Source organism: Rhea pennata, chromosome 3 (assembly GCF_028389875.1).
Source record: "Rhea pennata isolate bPtePen1 chromosome 3, bPtePen1.pri, whole genome shotgun sequence".
Lineage (NCBI taxonomy): Eukaryota > Metazoa > Chordata > Aves > Rheiformes > Rheidae > Rhea > Rhea pennata.
In genome coordinates, this window is record NC_084665.1 from 54,741,026 (window position 1) to 54,766,253 (window position 25,228).

Sequence of the window (25,228 nt, forward strand, 5' to 3'; positions counted from 1 at the left end):
CAGGACCACCTTGTACAGATGCTTGACTAACAATTTGTTCTTAAAAATTCCTACATATCAGGATTCCACAGTCTCCTTGGATAATGCATTCCAGATCTAAATTCCTGTTGTTGTTAGGAAGTTTGTCTTAAAGTTTCTCTTAAATCAAGTGAAACACTGCATTCTGGTTTGTTGTTCTCGTTGTAAAATCTTCCCTTCTCCAACAAAGCCCTCAACATTTTATGCAGTTAGTTCAGTGGTGCTGTTACCTTGAAGAGAGGTTAGAAATGATCATGGCTGGGTCTAAAAGCCTTTTTAATGCAGCTGCTTTCTGAAGAGCATCTGATCTCAACAGCAGAAAACTCCCGAGAGGATGTCTCACAGCATGGTTCAGCACACCTGGTCATCAAAACACGGCCCGACTCACCCTGTAAGAGAATCAGTTTCCTCTTAGCCAAGGAAGAGCAGACAGAAAGTCTTAACAGGAAAAAGTAAGTTTGCTATGTCTCTCAGAAATAATTTCAGCCAAGAATATAGAATGAGACAACCTAACTGGTGACGTTTCTCTCCTAAGTGCATTTGCTCAAAGGCCTGACCATACTGAACAGGGAGCAGCAGTAGTGCTGGTCCGATGCCCATTTCCAGCAAATATTACAGTCTGGTAAATTTTAGTCAGAATTCTTTCATCAAGGGGCTCCAGAGCATGGATAAAATTAAAAAAAAAAAAAGAGACCATGTTAGTACCTGTTTTCCATGTACGTGAAATGTTAATAATCTGCTTTTATTTTATGTGAGAACTATTTTAATCAGAGCTAACTTAGATGTGAGCACTAACAGCTCAAGAGGCACCTGAGCATGTCTGCATTCCTCAAATTTACGGCCCAGACTCCTTTCGTAAAGAAAGACACCTACAACCAGGGTTTAAAACAACCAAGCGAGTTAGGTACCCACATTTTACTTGTTACGATCTCTCTCAAAAGGGAGATTGCCTTTTCACAACTTCTACAGCTTGCTGGAAGTCTTCACCGTTCAGGACGCTCAGCCTGTGCAGTATCAGGCATTTGTCTCTCACCGCGCAGGGGCAGATCCAGACAGGTAGATCCCAACACTGCCAGGTTTGCTGGGATGGAGCATGTCCGCTTACTCCTCTGGAAAGCAGCCAGCAGAGGCGGCAAGAAGAGGAGCCAGTGGGGAGGGAAGGGCGGCGATGGGTCGTTTTCCCACCTCCTCCTGAAGCTGGGCAGTTCTGGCCACTAACCAAGGATGTCAGTAACACACATTTCTGTACATTTGACATACTGTGGTAATTGTGAAGGATTTCTTTTCCTCTGTGGTATTTTCCACCTCCTAAAGAAGTTGAATTAATAGCCTTGGATTTTGCTGCTTTATGTTTTTTCTTCTATTAGAAAGGGAACATAAATTCTACGAAACACGAGAGCCCTCTCCCCCCCCCGCCCCGGCACTGCCACTCTGTAAAAAGCGGCTTGGCTGTGTGCCCACGAGCGTGCCCCCGACACAGCGCGTGTGCGTGTCTGTGTGTGTGCGCGCGCTCCCGTGTCCCCCCCCACGCAGTGCGTGGGTGTCCCAGCCTGTCCCGCCACTGGAGTGCGCGGTGGGGGCGGCTGCCCACGCCGCGTGTCCCCTCTACGTGGGACCGCGGCTGTGTGGGGCAGGAAACGAGGGGGGGAGTGCGGCCGCCGCCCCCCCGACGCCGCGCTCGCCCCTCAGGGGCGGGCCCGCGCCAGCCCCGCCACCTCCCCCGCCGGGAGCGCCGCCTGCCGCCCCCTTCCCTTCCCTGGCGCCCGCCGGCGGCAAGGCGCAACGGGGGGGAGGAAGGGCCGCGTCCCGGTCCCGCCGCGGCCTGGGGGCGCCGCGCCGCGGCAGCGCCGCCGCGGCCTCTGCCCGCCCGCCCGCCTCGCTGTGCCGCCGAGCGAGGTCGCCCGCGCGCTCTGCGCCATCCCGCGCTGGAAATGAGGGCGGGAGGGCGCGGCGAGGGGGAGGGGAGGGGGCGCGGCGGCGGCGGCCCGAGGGTCGCCGGTGCGCGGGCGGCGGCGGGAGGCGCCGTTGTATGTAGGAGCGGCTGGGAGCCGTGCCTGTATCTGCACCAGGATGGCCGAGTGGTTAAGGCGTTGGACTTAAGATCCAATGGACGTATGTCCGCGTGGGTTCGAACCCCACTCCTGGTAAGTGGCGTTTTTTTTCCGGAGTCCCGTTAAATTGCCGGGGAGGGCGCGGGGCCGAGGCGGAAGCCGGCCCGGGCCGGCCGCAGGGAGCTGCCGCCCGCCCCGGCTCGCAGCCGCCGCTTGAAGGTGTTTCCGCCAGCGCGGAGCGGGGGGGCGGGCGCGGCGGGCCGCAGCGTTGCCCGTGGCGCCTCCGCGGGCCGGGGAGGCTGCAGGCCGCGGGGAGCCCCGGCCGGCGGTTCTGACGGCCGTGCGTGGCCGTGGAGAGGCGCCCGGCGCGGCGGCTGCTGAAAGCGGCCGAAAACGCGTCAGAAACGGCGTTCCGAGGCGCAGCAGCCCCGTTGAGCGCGAGGCAGCAGGACCATCGCGGGTGGCTACGGCTAAGTTTAATTTGGCTGTGTTTAAATTAATGCAGCAGGGCCGCGGGCCGCTCTCAGGGTCTGTGGCACGCTCTGCAGCAGTTAGCTGTAGATCTTCATGGACCCCTGTGTCCTGACTTGGTAGCTCTAAAGTGCAATATACACATTTTTGTGCCTTTTTTTTCCCCCAGTTCCAAGTCCCTTAAATAATTTGAAGGCCGAATCGCAACCTATCATAATGTGTTTATAACATGATCCTGAAGGTAAGTATTGCACGGAGAAGGGCATGGGATGAAGGCGCACAAGGGGTGTTTGAGGGCGCCAGGCCTGCTGGGCTGTCACTGGGGGACGCTGAAGGGTGGAGGGGAGGCAAAGCTGGGCCTTACTGGGAATGGCCCTAGAGCTCGCTATACCCTAACCTGTGCCCGGGGTCCAGCTACAAGTTAAGCAGAATGAGCAGTCCTTGGAGAAAAGCGGTATATTCAGACTAACCTCTTGGCATTGCTTTATTTAGCAGGGCAGCTGTAACTGTTGTGTGCATTGCAATGTTTAATTTGCTATAACATAATTTTGGTTTTTTGACAGTGTATCTGCAGTGTGAGAAGTACAAATCGAGCACAGCCTGACACATTTTAAAATATCAGTGTTTTCCAGAGCATCCTCACCAAATTCTCGTAAAGGTAAATATAGTTGTTCTTAGCCACAGTTTTCACTGTAATTTAAGATGAAAAAATGATTCTAAGCTTTCAGTCAAAAATTACTGTGTTATACAAAGAATGAAGAAATAAAGGATAAGCTCTCAAGAGACAGTAGAGATTGATATGTGCCTTCAATGCTCTATGAAATTCAAGATGAAACATTTCAGACAGGATATTTTATTATATGCTGCATGAGAAGGTCTGGTATCACAAACATGGGCATGTATAAACACAGGAATTTGATAGCCAAGGGGAAGTTAAGAAGAGAAAGGTGGTATGCTGGTGAATTTCTAGGAAATGGAAACGCCTATATTGTCACCTCTTTGGAAAGTTCTTGTAGTCAAATTGCAAATGCAAAGCACCCTGTGCTTTCTAGAGCTGTTCATTAAAAAGCAGTACTGAGAGGTGCAAATGATTTTTATAGAAACTTCAGCTCTTAATATTCCTTAAGATACAAATAAGTAAAAAATGGGGCATGTTTGAATGTACATTTTACCTGTAGTATGGTAATGGAAATTACCTGCCCTTAGAAACCCACATCTTTGCATACAAATTGGATAATTCTGCCTATGTGCCTGTTCACACGCCTGTGTGTACATACAGTAGATACTCATGTAGATTTTGTGGATGAAGTTTTGATGAAAAGATGGTCACAGCTATGTCAGCTACAAAATGAATTAGTGGCAGCTATTCAGCATTGTAAGAAATAAAAATGAAAAGTAAAAATAATCTCAGTTTCTGAAAGAGCACTGATCACTGACAAAAAAAGAACTTCTTACGTTAAAGCAATAGGGGAGAACCAGAGCTCCTGGTTAGAAGTGCTTCTGTTGCAGGCTGAAACCCTTCCTTAAGAGATTCTTTTGCAAGAAACTTAACTCAGTCCTTAGGTGAAACTGTTCCTTACTTTTTTATCATAACGTGTTTGAGTGTATGCAGATATGGATCCCTAACTGGAACACAAGATTCTTGAAGTTTACCATTTTCCTGCTCTCAAGAAATATTTATAAAATCTACTGGCAACAAATATGTCCCAACCCCTCCTTACATGCACCTATAAAGAAAAGGATAAGGTATTAGGGGTACTGGTTTCTATTTTTAGGTGAAATGGCAAGAGTGGTGTGATGTGAATACCTTTCAGCTCTGGAGCAGACCATGTTTGTGATTAAGGATTTTTATTTTATCAAGCAGGTTGTTTCTTTCTTTGTTTTTAATAGTTTCCTTGTGAACCTTGTGAATTACTGTTGCCTTTACAATTTGGCATTCTTATATACAGGCATTATGCTCTAGTCTTTACTTCACACAGTATTGCTTTCCATAGGATTTCATTCTGCAGATGAGTTATTTTCCTGAGGAGGTCATTATCTGGAGGTACTTGGCTTGTTTGTTGAAGAAATTGGAAAATGTACAGCAAATAATGCTAGAAACTTTAAGAGAAGAGCTTCATATGAAGACAGATGAACCCTGCTCTAGAAAACTGGATGCTTTTTTTTTTTTTTTTTGCCAATACATATCTTCTGTCTGATGAGGAGCAAGTCAGTTAAAATAGATTCTTCATAAGCAATCACTCATGTACATATTGCTCATTTTGTGGCATCCATGTTGATAACTTCAGTCTCATTTGTAGAAATACAGAACTTTCACAGACACAGGTGAAATCAGTAGACCTGTATTTTGAGCAGTCTCTGAAAAATTTGTTGTTGCATGTCTCTGAGCAGTCAAATTTACTGGAAATATTTAATGTTAATCTTTCTGTGCCTCAATTTCCTATCGTGTAAAATGAGGATAATAGAAGCACACCATCTGCAAAATGAGTTGCTATGAAATAAATTAATTCTTGTTTGTGAAGTGATCAGATAGATACTTATGTAATCTGGTCATATTGGACAGGCTCCTGAGTAGAATACTAATGAATTCAGAAAATAACATGAAATAAATCAAGTCTGGAGCCAACTTCAAAGTGAAGCTCTCATAAAATATTGAACAGCTGCTTAACCAGCAAGCACTGCACAATGTGTGTGTGCTGAACAAGACAGGAATCTTCTGGAAAATAGCAGATCATAATTTAACTCAGACTTGTGCCTTACTTCATAAAAGAAGGGGACCAAATCCATAAGAAGACAACCTGTTGATGGAATAGTATTGAGACAATATTTCAGTATATTTTAATGCTTTCTAAAAACTTTCAGCAGCTCTCTCTTTTTCAGTCACTTTTCATGTGTCATGGAGACACGTCATTTGTTACTGCAGATTAGACTATTTTTCCATTATTTCCAGTGACCAGAATCTTGTGTTGAGGAAAATTATATTAAAAAACTATGATTTTTTTTGGTCTTTCGTATAATGCTGTATTGAGGATGAAAAACAATTCCTCTGGTTTTCATAGGAGACTAGTTTAAATTCTGGAAAGTAAGATGTGCCTCTTATATTAGCATGTGTAAGTCCATATAATGTTACTAGATACAAAACATTCCAGCCTATTTTAACTCTACCTACAGTTTTTGACTTTGTGACCTACAGAGAATATCACAGATTGACCATCCAACAGGTGAAGTAGTTTCCTTCATGCTTGAATTGTTCTTGTTTGGCATCTGTGTGGAAAAAGAGGGATTGATCCCCTTTTCTTGGATGTTCAAAATGCTCCTTAGTACTTAGCATATCTCATCCAAGCCTTTTGGCTTGCTTCAACTCTAATCACTATCATTGTCCTTGTCTGGACAATCTTGCTGGCTAAAAACTTGACCTGCTTTTTCAAAGGGCTACACACAGTTGCCTAAAATCATGCTATAATACCATGGTATTGCTGCAGTTCCTGCCTTATTTCATATCAGTCATGAATTGCATCTTTCTTTTTTCTTGCCGTTGCGCAAGGGCAGGCATCTTTAATAGACTGTAACTTTTTTTCTGGATTCTTTTAACACTTGTACAAAGATTACCAAGAGTACTTACAAGAGCATAGACAACTTTGTCAATGTGTATACATGTGTCTTTATACAGAATTCACTCTCAACAGTTGCCATGCTGCTCATCTACTGTCTGTGTCTGATCTAATCAGCAGTTTCTTAGAGTTGTTTTTAAAGGACTTGAGAGCTACAGCAACCAAGTGTTATTAGCAGTGTTAGCCAATTCTTTTCAGCCTCCTTCTCCAAGGTATTACAACACATACTCCCAAACAGATTCTTGCAACATTGATTGCTTAACTGTTTTTCTTGGTTTTGATGAGCAAAGAGGAAAGTTTTGCTGTTATGTTAGTTCAATCCTTGCAGCAAACTCTAGGAAGTCTTGCTGTGGTGGTGTAGGGAGGTCGGCTGCTCTGACCACAAAGTTGGTAACACAGAGCAAGGATCTGTGTATTATTTGATGTTGTGCAGAACACAGCAACTTACTTAAACTGCTGAGAGAGATAGGTTTACTCTAATGACTCTGACAGGTGAGCCCTGGTGAGTCTTTCCACTGGAGTAACAAGATGTGGACACACTTTCCCTTCTGCTAGTTCTTCTCATTAGATTGAACATCTGCTTTTGAGAATACTTCAAATCAGCACAGCATTATTACTGAAGGATGTTTCTGAAAGTCTTAAAAGACTGTGTACTAGATTGCCTTCAGTTTGGGAACATTTTCCCATGTGCTGGTTTTGCTACGGTGCCTCAGAGGATAGAGCAGTCAAGTGGTAACTTACATCACAGCAGCAAAATTTGTCACAGCAGCTGTTGGTGCCCTAAAATGAAAGTGGCAGAATGTGGAACATTTGTTGAATTGGTTGTCCTGTAGCCTAAAATCTCTGGGAATTCTTGCCTTGGATTAAAGCATGTTATCATAAGTTTTACTGAGATTTTTTTTGTTTGTTTGCATTAAACTGATAGGAATGAATGAATGATTTTTTTTTCCTATCAGGAAAGAGCTTTTTGTTTGAAGACAACAGAAAATGTGCATAGTCTTCTGGAGATGATCTTAAATGTGCAATTACAAAAATGTCTTCCTTTCTCTAATAATTTTAGGAGAGGAATTTACTTTCAAGATTTCTTCATTTTCCTTGATTGCTGCTTCTCCTTCACCATCTGCCTGACTGTGACCCTCTTTCTGAGATGGAAGTGCTACAGGCTCTTTCCTTCAGACCTCATCTGCTTCATTTCTAAGTGTTAGCTAAAGTGGTTCATAGAGTTCTTGGAAAGAGATTACTCCCTGAGTGTGTGACTTCAGTGGATTTCTAGTCCTTGTCTCTTGCCATTTCATTATTTTTTTGCAAAGTTCCATGTGCATCGTGAAAAGTATACATTGCATTAGTGAGTTCTGTTTTCCAGCTAATACCTGCTTAATGGTTGACCTGCATGTATATTTTAGCTTCACCTATCTCATATCTCTGTTGTTATTTACCTTCATGCTCCCACATCTTGCTTTTTATGTGCATATCAAGAAACACAGCTGCTGCAGAAAGCTGCGAAGGTACTGTCTGTCCCCTGCCCTGGCTGTACATTCCCACTGCTTTCCTCATGTGTTCCTCATTCATGAATTGTAAAGAAATATGTAACAAACAAACCAAATAATTTCCCATTACTTGGATCTAAAATTAATCTCTGAGATTGCTTCCAGTTCCTCATCTCTTCACAGAAAAGTTCTGTTCCTGTGATGAGATAATTTCTTATGTGTTCTGGGGTCTCTAACATGCACCATATAGATCAGTTAACTGTTTTGGTACATCATAGAATCACAAAATTGTTGGCACTGGAAGGGACCTCTGGAGATCATTTGGTCTAACCTCCTGCTCAAGCAGGATCACTTAGAGTAGGTTGCTCAAGGCTGAGTCTGTTGGGATTTGAGTATTTCCAAGGATGGAGACTCCACAACCTCTCAAGGCAGCTGGTCCAGTTGTTCAACCACCCTTAAAGAAAAAGTAAAAAAACAGTAAAAACGTAACACAGTAACAAAACTTCTTTCTTATGACTAAAAGATTTTTACTTATATTTAGTATTTTTCCTTATGTTTAAGCTTATCTCAAGCTTACAGATCCTGGATAGATCTGCTTGTAAACCTCAAATGATTATATATTTTCTCTATGCTTAGATTTTTGTTCCTAAACATACTGAGATGAAAGAACTACATGTCACCACACATGCCAGGACACCCACCGGATACGTGGATTTGCTGCCATGTACATTTTACTGACATCAATATTGAGAGCTAAACAAAATTTGTGCAAAGATCTAAACAGATGCTTAGTTTTAGATACTGTAATTTTTGTCTTCATAAAGGCGAAGAAAATGCAATATTTTTTAATAAATATGTGTAGTTATTTTCCTATAAGAAATGGGCACCTGTGTCTGGCCTGAGCTTATTGAAAGCCAAAGTCCTGTTAGAGCATTGATTATTGGAAGACCATTCCTCTACAAGGCTAGCCCTCTGTAATTTGTTAAGAGACTTCCTTTAAAATGGTACCTGGGAGCTGTAGCATTAACAAATGATATTTGTCCGCTGAGTTGAGAGAAAGTAAGGTGACTGATTGCTCTCATCTTCATCCAGTGCTATTTTCTGTTAACCCAATAGCTACAGGTAAAAATCTTTTACTTCTGTGTTTACATAGATGTTAATGGTCTCTCTTCTGAACAGCGTTTGCTTACTGGCAGTGACTAATTATTCCTTGCCCTACATCTGTGGCTCCCTGTGAATGAGGAATCGTGAAGAACCAACATAGTTCAGAAATTCAATTTATTCAGTGTTTTCCAAATCCTGTTGTTATTATCTTCAGCACACGAATAATTGATTTATGTAATTAATGTGACTGCTATCATCTTTTAGATTATTTGTGTTTATTTTGCAGAATGCTTTTCTTCGCTATGAGGATAGCTAATTTCTCTGGTAACTTGGCTATATGTAGCTTCAATTTTTATTTAGTTAGCCTAGTAGCCAAGGTTTTGACAATCTGTGTTTTGACAGAACTATGACAGTGCAGAATGCATCTATGCCAGGTAACAAATCCTATAGTACTCTGTGGCTGAAAACAAACTGAGACATGCCCAACCTGTTGTACTGCATTCATTCATCTGACCTGCCCCAAAATGTATTTGACACATCAGTAAAGAAGAGATACTGAAAGAAACTGGATCCAGTTGCTCTGAAATTTCTACCTGCCGAGCCCCCCAAGCAAAATATTTTTTATACAAAAAAGAACATTAGGTAGGTTCCTTCCAACCTCAACCATTCTGTGGTTCTGTGATAGGGCAAGAATTTTATGGTATGAATCTGTGGACCAAAGAAATTAAGAGGAGAACGTTGATGCTTCCCAATATATAGGATAGAGAAACGTCATGTATGAAATAAAAGTTTCTGCACTTTATAAAGTTGTTAAGGGGAGAGCTCAGTCATTAACACATAAAGAAGGACTTGTATGACAAAGAAGGTAGGATGACTGTATTCAGTTGAAATATAAATAAAGCTTAGAGTGTTAGGAAATAGATAGGAATGGGGTGGGATTGAGCATCTCAGAACTGTAATTAAAATGCTCTGAAAGCAGTTCTTATGTGGTTAGAAGTTCTTTTTCTGTGCCTTTTTTATTTGCTTTCTTTGGTGTGTTGTCTCAAAGAAGGGATTGAGTAGCATTTCCAAGAGCTCATATTATACATTGGGCTCTGCAGAGAATGTATCAGGAGATCTTAAGGTGGAGGGTGGCAACCACATTCTCCACAAAGAGCATCTTAGAAACAGTGAGTAACATTCATCTGGAATTACCTGTTTCGGTCATATGTGGGACTAAGCAGCTGTGCCCTTGACAGACTGTTGTCTTGATAACCAGAAATGGGCCTAGAATGTAATGTAAACAACCTCAGAATGTGGCTTTTTAACCGAAATTACTAGACTAAGGTAGTCTTAACTGTCATGCTGGGGGGTGTGTATGCCTTAGAGTGTATGTTGTTTCCCTTTCTGTTACTGCTTTACGGTAGTGGTATTACTATTTCCCAGATGCTTACTATATTCTGGTATAATTAAAGCAGTTAAAACCGCTTTTATGGACTGAGCTGATACCTCTGGAGGGAGACATTGGGAGCTGAGCTGACTGTAAACCTGTGCATTTTGAAGCATCTTTCTGTATCAGCATCCCTGACCACTACTGTATTAACATTTACAGTGACCTGCTCTGGTATACACCGCTCATTACTTTGGTAATTACTTTGTAAAAGTTCTGGTGACAAACAGCAGGCAATGATGTCCTGACAGTTTAAAATGAACAGTGTCTCTTACAGACACTTCAGTAGACCATAATCCAGTCTATTGGTTTGTTGATCTCATTTCTTCTTGGAGACCTGCAACTACCTACAAAAGAGGAATTGAGAGAGTTACAAAAAAAGATAGTATTTTTCCAGCTTATTTTGCTATAGCTAATTATGTATGTTCAAATAAAAAAAGTAGGAGAGAAAAGCATGGAATTTGAAAACTGGCATGTCTTCTATGTAAAAATCTAAGTAAACTCAGTGTAACTCGGTTCGCTCTTAAAAAGATAGCTGATTTCCCTTAGCAAGATAGCAATATGGAATGTACTTTTGAGGATACCTGTAATTAGCTCTTCTGCTGTCGCCAATGTTTATGGAAATAAATTCCCACAGCTGACTCTGTGTAAGTAGATTTTTTTTTTTTTTTTTATCACTGAAAGTTTTGAATAGCCACATAAACTTGCCTGTATAAATAAAGTTGTAGGATCTGCACAGTAGTTACACACTTGTAATTATTGTGCCTGAACTTCACCTCCCTCTATTGATTTTCAAACCAAATAGTTCTAGGAAAGAAAGCTTCATTAAGCTTCTTAATGAGGATAGGATTTTGCAGGGTTCCTGGTGCAAGAGTGAGACAACAGTATTTTTTTGATGTGTCAGGAATATCATCTGAATAGTATGTGATGGGAAGGGAAGGGAAATAAATATATATGGATAATATATATGCCAAAAATATGCCTAAGCAGTCAGCCTCTGCAGAGGAAGAGACGTAGGCTGTAAACTCTTTGGAAAGCCCTTCTCAGATGCCACCAAATCATTTAAATTACTGAGTGTTCTGGTAATTTTAGACATGCAAAGATAGGTGTATATGTAATTTTATATAAGGACGTATAGCTCTTAATTTTTGAGTGTTTGAAAAATAAAGGCCCAGTTTGCCTAAGAAGCTTGAGCAGGACATGATTTATTTTGGAAAAGGCATTATTTTTCCTAAAAAAAAAAAAAAAAAAAAAAAGCACTTTTTCTATATTAAAAAAAAAAAAGAATTATTTCAGGTCACTTTTTACTGCGTTCTCTATTTGAGCCTGTACTTGACAAAATACTCTGGAATAAGAAATTCTAATATACATGTTTAGATAATTTATTTTTATTTCCAAGATGAATGTTGTTCGTAGAATCATAGAAACTTGTTATTAAACAAGTTTGAAAGAGAACCATCCGGACAGGAGTGAATTATCAAAAACAGAAAGACTTTTCAAACAGAGTACTTCTTAGCATGTGTTACCGGTATGCCTAAACAGATGCTATTTAGAGGGATGCCTGAGCTTAAAGGTAACAATAACAAATTTATATTCCTCAATTATCCAGATGAAATGTAGATTTGATTTCACTTGTCATTTTATTTATAGTAATCTTCAGGAGTGAAACAGCATTCCACATTGCTTCTTTTTCATGCATTTTATTAAGTAGCAGTGTCCATTTTATGACTAGTGTGGCTATTGCAGATCAAAATGAGTCTGGAGCCCTAAAATACTGACTGCTATTTAAGAGCCTAGTGAAAGGACTCATGGTGCAGCAGAGCCCAGTCTGCCTGAGAAGCGGTAGGTGAGTAGGCAAATGCTGCCCTGCCCTGGCAATGGCATGGTCCAATGCTGCCCTCCCAAAGGGTACTTGAAGGTCAGTACTGGCTGGGCCAGCTTCTGGAAAGCTTAGGCTCTGAATATGCATACAAATCCACATACCGTACCTCTTTGATACAATCTTAATTTCTGTGGCGGGATCCTCTCTTTTCCATTTCTTTCTTTGTCTTTCCAAAGATTGATGTAGCCATTTTGATACTGTTTGTTAAAACCAAAATTATTATTCTACAGGTGCAGAGAAGCTTTCTGGAAGAATTGAAGTAGTTTACAGTCAGGGGCCTCATCCACAGATACAATCATTTCCTATGTAAAAAGGAGAACAGAGTAGAGAGGAGAGGCAGGCCGAATGATGTGACTCCTCATTTTAGGAGCTGCACTGCATCTGAATGCTTAGATTACTGAATCGTTCCACTATTTCTCTGTTAGGTGGCAGAAGTGTATTTCTGTCAGGGGTTTGCAATGTGAAACAAATCCTGTGGCTTGCTTATCATGTTTGAGGAGAGCTTTCCAGGCAGGCTAGTGTGAGAGGTGAGATTAAAACCCTAATGTGCTTTTTGTCACTTTAATTTTTTGTATGATCCTGCTCTTAGCAAAGTCAGTGGGAGAATTCTCCATTGAAATTATGCTTTCATTTGCATGGCTTGCATTAATTTTTATCATGTTGATTTACTCCTGGTTTTGCCCAGAGGTCATCTGATTGCTGGCTAGTGGACGTCCTCAGCTGCAGGAAACAGATGACATAGGAGTTTAAAGGGGCCTCTTACAATCCAGCAGTTTCACAGTTAGCATGGACAGCCCCAGAAAGCTGCAGAGAAGGGCAAGAGAGCAATCAGGATAAGGCTTCTAGCCTTACTGACCAGTTCACATTTTCCAGTCACTTCACAGGAGAAAGGACCAGAGTGTAGTTTAAAGTGCAAGGCTGATACCTGCATGATTCCCCAAGATTTAGGACTTTACGGCCCAAGGGGGTCTGAAGGCTGCCCGTGTATTAAGAATATTGGCACAAAGTTTGGGAATCACTCAAAGCTTTAGGCATATCCTGCATTGCACAGAAGCAAAGAGCCACCCCATGGGACTAAAATGAACCAGACTCAGTTAACATGGGGCTATTTATGGGAAATTGTTTATCTTATCTTGTGACTTGTGGATGTTGTCTCATGTTCACCAAGGATTTTAGCCCTGTTTGCAATCAAATATAGCTTTCCCAGGTTTCCAAATCTGCTTTTTTTTCCCAGGGGGATGTTTGTTCCTGGCATATAGCCCTCCTTCTCTTTTGTTGCACTGAAAAACATCTCATTCTCTGAGTGTGGGTGCCTTTTGGTTAATGACCAGCAGATTCTACTCCCTACTTTCTGTTGTCAAATAAAGGGTGTTACGGTTATACGCCCTTGATCAAGGGCTTAAGAATCAATTGTATAACCATATGTAAGCAATTATACGGTTATACAATTGATCTTACCTTTTCTAATGCTCTGTGTCTCCTTGTTTCTTTCTCCTAGCCCCTGCCACGATCCTGAAATATCTTACCAAGTACAGAGCAATGGAGGAGGTTTGCCTTCCTTACAGTCCAACGCAGTTGGTGTTCAAGTGTGTGTGTGCAGAAAGTGCATTGCTGTGGTGTGTGACACCTACATCTATGTACTTTTCACATGCCTAATTGTCAAGGACACTGCCTAAAAGCATGTGCCATAGCTGTGAAGATGAAGTACTGTTTTTATATATGCTCTGCAACTTATCTAAATACTGTACTCCCAGGAAAACCTTCTCAAGAGTCTAGACTAAATAATATCCATAAATGGCACCTTGAACACAGATATACAGCATTTTGTTTAACCTCATAATGAGCAAAACATCTTTTTGCATGCTCTTCTTTATAGAAATTTAATTTGTCACCACTGAAACAACTTGATTCTGTAAGATTCACACCAGGTCTTACAACAGGCCTCACACATGCATAATTTTTTGAATCATTCAGAACTGCAATACACTGTATATTTGTTATTGCAAGTTTGCCATGGCTAATGACATTTAACTGTTGTCTCCTGAGGTCTGTTGTTGTCACTTGAAGCCAGAGAGATCAAAGATCTGATATTTTAAGGAATTCAGCACTAAAACATTCTGCATTCTATGAATGTCCAATCTATAAAGATAAGGAGGGAGCAATATGGTAAAATTCTGCTATCTCTGTATAAAAAATAGTATTTAATTTGCCTAAGTACCTTGCATGGTAGTTGTTTGCATTCTTCAGTGTACCTTTATTCCCCCCCCCCCCCCCCCCGTTCTTATAAAGCCTTTTGCACTTATTTTCTTTATTGATTATATTAACATTTGATGCTTACTGCTGTGCAGCTTTTGTCATTATAACAATTGCTTCTGTAGTGTTTTAGTTCTTCTAGCAGATTCCTATCAATGATTGTATGTTTAAGGGCTTTAAACTGACGTTATTTTAACATATGGTAATGGTATTTGCTGGTTTCCTTTGGGAATCCCACCCACTGTGTTAGCTGCAAACAGCTATATGAAGAATGCTGTTCTCATGGTTTAAGCACTTGCAATACCATGCCACCCAGCCTAACCTCAGTTTGAGAATGATGTCTAATCCACAAACTAAGTAAACAATGGCACTATATGTTACTGTGTCTCTGATTTAGAGGTATTTCTTCCAAGTAAATTAGCATTTAACTTTATTCTTTTCTAGTCTAACAGTTTATATATACAATACAATCCATATATAAGTGTTTAGTCATTGTACAAAAGAAATCTGCCACTTTAATTTCCTGAGAAAGGGTAGTACTTCTATACTTCATATCTTATTTGATGGCACTAACATAATTCTGTTAGTGCCATCAAATAAGATATGAAGTATAAAAGTATACGTAAAGAAAATAGGAAATTGGCTTGCATAAGGTGAAACATCAGTGACATTTCACTAAAGGGAAGCATTCTTAGTGCTAGAGTTCTTTGCATCTACATTGTGATTTAAAACTAGAAACCATGCTAGCAATTCATCCTAGCATGATAGTTGGGCGTGTTTTTAAGAAGTGTTAGTTTCATTGTACATCTACGTGGATGGCCAAATTCCAGAAATGTTTTAAGTTATCCCATCATGATAACACAATATTTTTTTGTTTGATGAGAATCTTTGGATGATTTATTCCATAATGCTTTCACTCCTCATTTTCATGCTGCTGCTAGCATTTTTTACCAAATGTTGTTCTGTCATGAAAGCATCTGCTTCTTGAGTTCCAGTGCTTGGAAACTTGTCCACCTTTTCTGATGTGTAAGTTGGTCCAATAAAAATCTACCCTATCTCTTCAAATCTAGCTTCTTAGGAGCTTAGGCCCTCTCAACATTAACATTACTGTTACAAACACCTTTTCTTGCTCTACCACCCAAATAATCCATTGTTATTTTTGGTTTAAAATGGTATTATCCTTATGCATACCAACTATAGCTGATTGAGGTGTGTGACATGGATTCAGTGCTATTTTATTCATTTGCTATCTGCACATGGTGGGGGGTCTGATTGTATTTATATTTTTATCTCAAAAATTTGTGAAAGTGGAACATGATAATATTACAGAGAGTTGCTGGCCCCATTACCTACAGATATATAGACAGAATGAAAAGATGTATTCCAGATCAAAGAAATAATAGGTTTCTGCCTTGTCTGTAGAATTAGAGGGAAACTATTTCATAATCTTTAACAAAAATATGAGCATTCTATCAGCTGATAATATTGCCCGTTATCTCCGCTTGCCTACAGCAGCAACCAGATGGATGGAGGCAGTGTGCCTTCCTGTGCTTGCCAGGAAATTTTGATCTGTCTTGGGCTATCCAGGTGTTTGACAACTCCAGGTTGGTATCTGAAGCTTCAGGTAGGATTCTGCTGTCTAAACTTGGTCATCTGTTGCCATCTGAGAGGGCCTGGAGTAGCCTGCTTACCAAATGCTTGCCAGATGCTCTGCCAGAAGGGCTTGGGTCCCTACAGGTGCAGTGTCTCATCATTCTCATGCTCAGCTCTTCTTGGATGGCTGAAATAGGACTAAATACCCATGTATAGGTAACTAAAGCCTTTTCTTTGGTCTGAAAACAATACAAAAAAAAAAGGGGGGGGGGGGAAGGTCTGAGGTCACCTCCACTGTTTTTGTTGCATTAATCTGTTCAACCATCTGCTTTGGTTTATCTTTTGGCTCTCATCATACTTCCATGGTGCAGTTTTACATTACAGTTGACAAGGCTTGCTGCTGGCTAAAAAGGACATTCCTTTTTTGTTCTTTGCCCTTGGCCTTGCTCTCCCCCTGCTTCTCTTTGTGCCCATTTAGGGAGCTAAAACAGTTTACTATAGTCAGCTGAACGACAGTATTAGAACAACAGACTCAGTGTTAATGTGCAAATGAGAAAGGACAGTGTCCATTTAACTAGCAGCTACCCTTTTTCTCAGCTGTATCACAGAGCTGCCTGTTTAGGTGACCTACCTGGCTTTGTAAGGTACCTACACTGTGGCTCTACAAATCCTAAATAATCGAGCTCTTCAGATGTGGATCACAAAGTCAAAAAAGGCAGATGTTACTGAAGATGAAGCATGTGCAGTTAAAGGAATTGTGACTGAGGAGTTAATTTTCAGGGAAGACTAAACAAATCAGAAATCAGGCCATTTTGAGGATGCAGTACAACATATATTCTTTCATAAAATGCTTTAACTAGAGCCCTGGCCATCTGCAGAACTCCTCAGACTAAACCAAAGGACTTTCCTATAAATAAAGAAGGGACAGGCTCTGGAGGCAATCTGAGTATCTGTGAAAGGCCTCATTGTGCCAATCCATGAGGGCTGGAGACTTCTTAGGTAGCAGAATTACGGATGTTAATAGGAACTCCTCCAGCTGCTTAGAAGTAGAGGAAACAGAAACACAATCTGGCTTCTGATGAAAGAGAGTGTGGCTTGCTCTTGTGGTGATTCTGAGACCCCGTACTCTCCAATTTAGGGATACTGGCAAAGCTACAAGGGCATGTGGGAAATAGGAAGCCTTGTATCATGTTTGGGGCTATTTCTCCCTAACCACTTTCTGCCTCTCCTGGTGCAGAAAAGTGGATGGTTTCCAGCTGAAATGGCTGCTGGAAAATTCCCCCCAGGCAAGAAAAAGTAGAGGTTGGTAAAGGCTCTGATGATGTGCTAGAGTTAAACCTAGTAAGAACTCAGTGGGCCAGGGCACAGGGTGGTACCATCCTGCTGTTGTTGATGAGAGATGCAGAAGTGCTTCTGCAGCTGTCAAGCAGGAGGGTGCTGAGTCGGAGGTCTTTACTGCTTCCCTGGTAGCTCCCTTTACATTGGATGCATCAAGTGCAGCTGGAGAAACACATCACAACTCACTGCTGAAGCCAAGCTGAGCATGGTTAATATTTGAAGGATAGGCCCCATAAGGAGAATGTAGAGAGTATCTGAATCACTCCAACAACTGCTGAAATACTCCACAAATAAAGATTTGTTATTTAATTATAAAATGCCTGCTGGAATGATACAATTATGAATGTATATGGGGAGAGCACCCACAAAGCATTATTATATTAGAGTAATCATTAGCGACAACTTTGGCTGTGAAAGTGTATTCTACAGGTGAAAAGCAATCCTTGGATTAATAGGGTTTCTGCAGCAATTCTAGAACTTGTAGGCCTACTTAGTCATTATTGAAAAGGTATAGTTTTCCTTCATTTTTCATACTCTAATTTGGTAACATTTCTTTCCCGTTGCTAGTGTTACCATGCTTCTGTTTATTGGTTGCTATTCCTAAAAACAAATCCAGGCTTAAGTAGATATTCGTGGGAAAAAGATGTGAAGTAGGGAAGCGAAGGAAGGCCCTTTGGAAGATTCATGGCATTTGATAGTGTTACAAATGAGGCCAATGGCTATTTTAAAAAGAACTATTCAAGTGATTTACTTAAGGCAGAAATGGAGGAGGCCAAACAAACTCTTTTACCCACGCCCTTCTAAGGCTCAGGATATTCTTTCTGTTGTATTTATTCTTCTGCTGCGTACTTTATCTTCTGCTGGTGTCTGTGGAGGTTTTTATAACACACTGATTATTTCACTGTATTGCTCTGAGATCTCTGTGCAGTTTTGCACTTTGAATATTTACAAATAAATCATTAGTTTTCTCAAATGAATCGTCTGTTGTTTGAGGTGAGCAGAATATTTTAATAGCATGTAAATTAAGAATGATGATTTCTAAATGTTTGGTTATTATTTTTGACCTGCTCTAGTTACAATTTATGTCCAACATGCTATGAAGAAAGCCTCACTGACCTGCAGTTGTAACTGAGACACTTGCGTCCTCATTATTGTTATTCATGAATCTTGATGTAACTGTAGCACAGAGAAGTGACATTCTTTGGCAACTGAGGTGCTAGGCATTGCCTAAATACAGAACTGAAATGGCCCAAAGCTTTTACCTGACCAGAAATAATGAATAGAAACAGACAGTGGAGCACAAGGAAACAGTGAGATGTAAGGACATGAAGAGCTAGTTATGTACCTGGAGCTTGCCTGTTTTTCTGACTATATCAGCTCATCTTCTGAAAGCTATTCCTGCTCCCTAAAAACCTTGCCTCAGATACATTCAAAGGCAATCTCATTTGCAACACATCTACTTCAGTATTTGTCAGCATGGTGGGCTGTGTATATTTTGTAATATATATCTTTGAACTTATTGTGATATTCCTGTTCAGAGTAGTCTAATAGTTCTCTCTGTGTCTTGCTAAGAACACCTAATTGAGGCTTCACTGATTCTATTTGACCAAAAAACTAAAAAAAAACAAACAAACAAACAAAAAAAAGATTCACAAGACTCAAGCAGTGGACTGGCGAGACGTCCAGGATTTTGTCTTAACCTCTTTTTAAGAGTGAAGCCTACAGGGAACAGTCATACACGTTTTTTTCACACTCAAAATAGCAAAACTCTTTCTGTAGAAAAGCAAACTCCCAGTTCTGAAGTAAAGAAATACTACTAAATAGAACTCTGTGAACCTTAATACAATGCATATGACAGTGAGGACAAGCTGCAAGATGCAAAAGAAATAATTTAAATATTATTTAAGAAAAATTGATAAATGTGATAAATCATCCTGCTAATAAGAAACAAGGTGCAGAGATCTTCTATCTCCATTCTGTGCTTTCTCTTGATCCCTCTCTTACTGTTGCAGAAACTACTTAGTCCTGCTTTAACCCCTCATTCTTAGAGCAGCAAAATTCAATAATGCACTTTTTCCCTTTCCCATATTTGCTGTTGCCGTGCCAATGTCTTTCCTTCAAACCATGTCCTTCCTCTCCAGGGAAATGCCCCAGTGTTGGCTGAGGGAGGGCTGAAAGGCAGAATCAGCTGCACAGGAAAGGCAGAAACAAGCACAGGTATTGGAAATAGGGGTGTGTGGGACTATAGGGTATATAGCTAAGATTCGATGTCTATGTGATCATTGAATCATGTCCAGAGAGTGCAAAGAATGTGTCCCAGTGAATTTAATATTTATATGAATAATCTGAATTTATACGAACTAATAAATTACGTGAACATAATGCAAATGCATTAAACAAGCACTGTGATGAAAATGGAGAGTATGATCCTACATGCACCTTTGCTGAGAACTGTGCTGTTATATTTAGCAGCATCAGTGACCAGCAAAATCTTGCTGTTAACATTAGCTTCTATAGCATGCTATATAGTCCCTTAAAACCATTTTCTACTGGCTCCCCTATTTCACATCCCTTGTCAAGACCATTTCTGTTCTGATGCTGACAAAACATTCATAGCTAGTTACTTTAGGGCAAGGAAAGATAATTTTATATTTCAAAATAAATATTTAACAAGATTTACTAATACTAAGTTTTGTTCCCAGCTAGCTTTCCTAATCAGATAATTCTGTTTTACTCTTAAGTGTCTTTTTCATGTTTCAGACTAGATTTGAATTCTTAATTTGCCAGGCTTTGATATATGTGCATTTTAGGTATATATTTGTCCTTTCACCAGTAGTTACATTTGTTAGATTACATTAGAGTTTTAAAACATACTTTCTGTCCCAGCCCAGATACAAACTCATTGGATGAAGGACTTTGTTGGTCAGTGTTTACATACTGTCTAGCTCAGTGGCACCTGATCTTGACTAAGGCCTTTGGCACTACTGTGCTATAAATACACAATCATTGTGTACTTTGTAAATGTTTTTAAAATCTATCTGTAAGTGCTTGAAGCATAAGTTCTTGAATATTATGTTACAGTTATGTTACAGTGATACCCTTGAGAAGATTCTTGCTTGGAAAATTCTTTTAGTATGTTAGTAAAGTCTTACTTTTTGAAATTCAAATACTAGTGTGAGTTCTTTCCTAGTAAGAACAAATTCTAACATTGTTCCTTTTTCAAACATGTGGCCTCTGTGTGTTACCTCCACTTAGATACATCAGTGATGTATTAAGGTTCTTTGCCGTTCCCTCCTTTTCTTCATAGAATCATAGAATCAGTCAGGTTGGAAGGGACCTCTGGAGATCATCTAGTCCAACCTCCCTGCTCAAGCAGGGTCACCTAGAACATGTTAGACAGGGTTGCATCTAGGTGGGCCTTGAAGATCTCCGGAGAAGGAGACTCCACAACCTCTCTGGGCAACCTGTGCCAGGGCTCCATCGCTCTCACAGGGAAGAAATTCCCTTTCAGGGTCAGCGGAACTTCCTGTGCCTCAATTTCTGCCCATTGCCTCTTGTCCTGTCACAGGGGACAACTGAAAAGAGTTTATCCCCTTCCCCATCCCCTTGACACCCTCTTCTTCTGAGAGTACCTCCAAAAAAAAAAGGCTTTTTCAGAGTAGGAAAGTTGTTTCGATCATTTTTTCATTCAGTTTTGTGGTCTCTTTCTTCATTTCAATGATTAAGCACTTGGCAGGGCTGGACATCTTTTTGGGGTTGGAGGATAGCTTTGGTTTGGAACATCCTAAAGTAAATGATGTTCAAAAGTTTCCTCTTTGTCTGCTGTGATTTCAAAGCAATTTTCATGGCTCAGTTCAGGACTGTCTAATAGAAAAAAAATGGAACAATAATTACTGCCTGCAGAAATTCTAGCACAGCAGTTAAATAACTAGTTGCAAAATAATTTAAATAACCAGTAAATATCTCTTAGAAAATTTCTTATTCCTTTAAGAAATACATACTTTGAGCCAAACACTTTTCCTTGAACTGGGCATGTAATTCCCATTGCAGTCAGACGGCAGTAGCGGGCCCAGCATGCCAAGTAAAGGAAAAGCAAGCACACCCTTCATGAGCCGACTTCTCTGAAGTTTGAAACTCACACCCATTAATATTGCCTGGAGTACTGGATGTTGTGGATTTCCATCGCTTTTGAAAAATCTAACACCGTACACTCCTTTCAAACATCACCAACAGCATGAATTAGACTACTCATCCACTGTGAAACCCACAGTACTTACTAGGTTCAGACCTCAGTCTTGGCTCCAGCTGCACAAAGCAGACACAAAGCTGCCCGAAAGGAGCAGCCAAGATTTCCCCCTCAAACAAGGGGAAATTTCCATTTTGTAAGAAACAGAGCTAGCGCACAGCTAAGCAGGCACCAGCATGGGGAGCAAGGGGCAGAGTGAAGCATCTCCTCTGGGTCTTACTGTGGGCAGTCTAACTGGTGCCTGTTGTAAGTTAAATTTGAGAGGAGAGGAGAGACTTCAGTCAAGATGATTTGAACCACTAATTGAAATAACTTTAATTATATCTTAAGATAATTGACTTCATGCAGGCTGAATTTTCATAAATACGAAAATGAGAAGCAGTGCAAAGTCAGATTACGTGTGCAGTGCACAGATCTCCAAATGCACTTTGTTAAATGCCACTGCTTGTAGAACATCTTGTTTCATTTTACAGATATATCAACAGAAAACCAAGACACTGTAAATGAACTTTACTTAAATTCCTTGTGGGTATATAACTTATGTAATTTATTCCACTGACTAAAAAGTGCCATTCATTTGCTGAAAAATAAAAATTTATACAAGCATTTGTAGTGTTCAGGTCTAGTGTTAATCAGGATGACTTTATTTATTTTAGTTAAAAGCCCAAATCCTTGTCATTTTGAAATACAGTATTCAGTGATAGTAATTAAAAGTTATTCAGGCTTTCAGTACATGAATAAAATTATACATGTTTTGAAAACACGAGGCTAATGGTAATTTTGTAAACCCATATTGAGACACTTAAGGGTGGCGATTTCTGAAGTGACTGAGGGCGTGCTCACAGTAGCAGGTATGGAAAAAACAAATCAAACCTCATCCTTACTATATTCTGCCCGTCCATGGTCTAGAAGCAGAATATGTAAATAATTGATTAGAACTGTGAGACCGTTGCTTACATAGCTTCTCAACTGCAGCTATTTTGCATTTAAGCAGATTAGTGCAAAAGAATTTCTAGACTGGCTCTTGTCTCATATGTGGTATCCACCCAGTTCCACCTTATTTAGGTGAATAAAACCCACTGACTACAAACTGTAAACCCTAGTGTAAGAGTGTCAGCTGATGGATAATGGTCAGTAGGTGGGAAAGTGGGACACATCATCCATGGCATTGGCTTTTTGCCTGTGTGCTTGCTGTTCCACGGTGTGCTGTTATCCTGGTAAAGAAGTTAGTGATACTTCTCAGCAGAGATGGATGTTCCTAACACTTGTGCAGCTCTTCTATGTAAAATCTTAAATTCAACTTCTAATTAGGGAGTCGCATAAACGGCCAAGAACGAAACATTCACTTTGATCATTTAACAGGAAACAGTGACAAGTAGTGACATGTACCTAATTGAATGATGTAAAATGAGGCAAATAAATATTAGAAAAATGTGAAAATATGTTTTTATTTCATTTTTCTTTTTTAAGTTGCTTTGTATTCATTCCATGTTGGGAGGGTTCACAGAGTGGGAAAGAGTTACTTTTAAAGTCCAATATGAGTAAACTTCATCTTCTTCCACTGCTCACCCTTAAAATAAAAAGACAAAGAAACACTGTTTTCCAGACTTTCCACTGGTAACTATTTTTTGCAAAGAGTGGTGAGGGCTTTCATTTTAAAAATGTTTCCACATAGTCTTTGTGCCACTATCATATTATTTCACTGAATTATTAATGCTCCCATGATAGAAGATGTTATTTTTTTTCCTACTGCAAAGAGTGAACTAAGTTACTAAAAGATCAAGTTACTCAAGTTTATGTATTGTGTTAACACAGGAACCCATTTCCCTGTTCTAACCACTAACTGATAAATTTGTTTAGGAAGTGTGCTTACTGCAGAATATGTCCAAGCATGATGTATTTATGTGTCTAGCTGCTAAACAAATCTACATTGATATATAGCATAGGTTATTCAAATGAGAGCAGAACAGCACTGAAAAAATAGAGGTGAGTGAATGAAATAAATAATCAGCAAACAAAAACAGTTTTTACTAAGAGTGACTTTGACTAAGAACTTACACCTGCCCTTGCAGATCATTGCATCACAGTGTTGGCCAAAGGTTCCTGTCCTGCAAAGGCATTTTTTGTCGTTGACAGTTTTCTTTTTTCTAATTGCCAGCTGCAGTTGAGAGTTGTGCTGGGAGGGTAAATGGCTTACTATAATTGTTCATTAATGCATTCTTATTTAATGTACTTTTAGGGGTTATAATCTTCAAAATAATGATAAATTATAGTAGCTCCAATTAATGTCACTGTCATTAAGGGGATGTCAGCATTTCTATTAATACAGTGCAATTTTCTGGGGTTTTATAATGAAGCTATAAAACATGGTTGAAACTTAAGCTACAAGGTTCCAGCATATTTTATGCACGCAATATTTCCTTGAACCTAATCTAATCAATAGATACGTTGAATCTAATGAGATAAAAATAGAGTAGAGAGAATCTACTCAAGCTACAAATCCCATCTCGTCGAAATGAAAATATACTATGGTGAAACTACTGCTTTCTGTTCAGCTTAAAAAGGAAAGAGAACAAGCAGAAAATGGTGGTGCAGAGACAATCAAATGGAATTGAAGGGTCCCAGGTGACAGCCATTTTCCGTGGGATACTTTGTTATTCTTAGGTCTTGTCTGTTTTATATGATTCCCTGTTACTCTCTCCCCCAGTCCATCTCTCTTGTTTTTCTATATCTCATACCTCTTGACATATGGTTAACTGGGTGGCAAAAAAAGCCGTAGATTTTTAAAGATATTTTACAAATGGGACTCTGATTCTTGACGGAAGGCTTTGGCAAGTGAAAAGTAGGTAATAAACACTCATCTTTAAGAGCGGTGACTGTGGGTCATTAACTGGTTTTATGTTGCTGTGCAGCAAGGTCTGTGGAAATGCTGGTGGGTTTGTGGAGAGAAAAAGCCATTTGGGCAGCAGCCTTTCACCTGTGCTGAAGCTCTGGTCTGAGGTGGCTTCCTCCTTGCTGGAGTTTCTATTGGGGCCAGACTGAGATTTCTCCTGGAGCCTGTCTCTGCGTTCAGGTCCCCATCACAAGAGGCAGCTATGGAAAGCTAGACTGGGCAGTGTCAATGCTGTCTGGTGGAGAGGCCATCTACCAGGCAAAGAGAAAAGTGGGCATGCTTTTCTTACTCCAGGCTATTTGCTGGGTGAAAAAGCCTCTTAGTACTTGGGAGAAGATGCAGTGTGAGAAGTGCCTGCTCCTGTGAGGCACAGGAGAGCGGTAGGTGCTGAGTGCACTCCCTCGTACATGTCCCAGGTGGCCCAGCCTCAGCCACAGGTCTGGCCGTGGCACAGCCACAGTGAATGCAGTGGCAGAAAGGAGTGAGGGTTTGTTGGGCTGAGACCAAGTGAAAGTAATGGTTTAGAGTAATGTGCATTATTAAAACACTGAATAATTTATTTATAGAAACACCAGATAATTTCTTTGTATCAAACTCTATCACAAAAGATGTTTTGCAGATTCCTACCTCAGACCTTTTCTTTGCTGCTAGTGAAGGTGAGGGACTAGCAGGAACAGTGGAAAAAGCAATGGAACAAAAACACATTAAACATTAATAAGGCAGGTGATATATGGAGGAGTTCTGAAGGAGCTTACAAATAAAGGTTACACTCTAACATTAAAATCAGATACCAAACTAAGGAGCTGAAGGTAGAAAATGCTGTGCCCACTTTTAAAATTTTTGATAGGGCTG

At 40.4% G+C, this 25,228-nt stretch overlaps 1 long non-coding RNA gene and 1 other non-coding gene across 3 annotated transcripts; both read left to right on the plus strand.

Annotated features, from left to right (window-relative positions):
• Positions 1–2,014: 2,014 nt before the first annotated feature.
• LOC134138539 (uncharacterized) lies at positions 2,015–10,812 on the plus strand. Of its 2 annotated transcripts, none has more exons than XR_009957924.1 (4): positions 2,015–2,162; positions 2,710–2,781; positions 3,104–3,198; positions 7,212–10,812. It is a non-coding gene; the product is annotated as an uncharacterized LOC134138539 (long non-coding RNA). The 2 variants fall into 2 exon arrangements; XR_009957925.1 differs by lacking the exon at positions 2,015–2,162 and adding an exon at positions 2,203–2,288.
• Positions 2,083–2,165, plus strand: TRNAL-UAA (transfer RNA leucine (anticodon UAA)). Its single transcript has one exon. It is a non-coding gene; the product is annotated as a tRNA-Leu (tRNA).
• Positions 10,813–25,228: the final 14,416 nt, after the last annotated feature.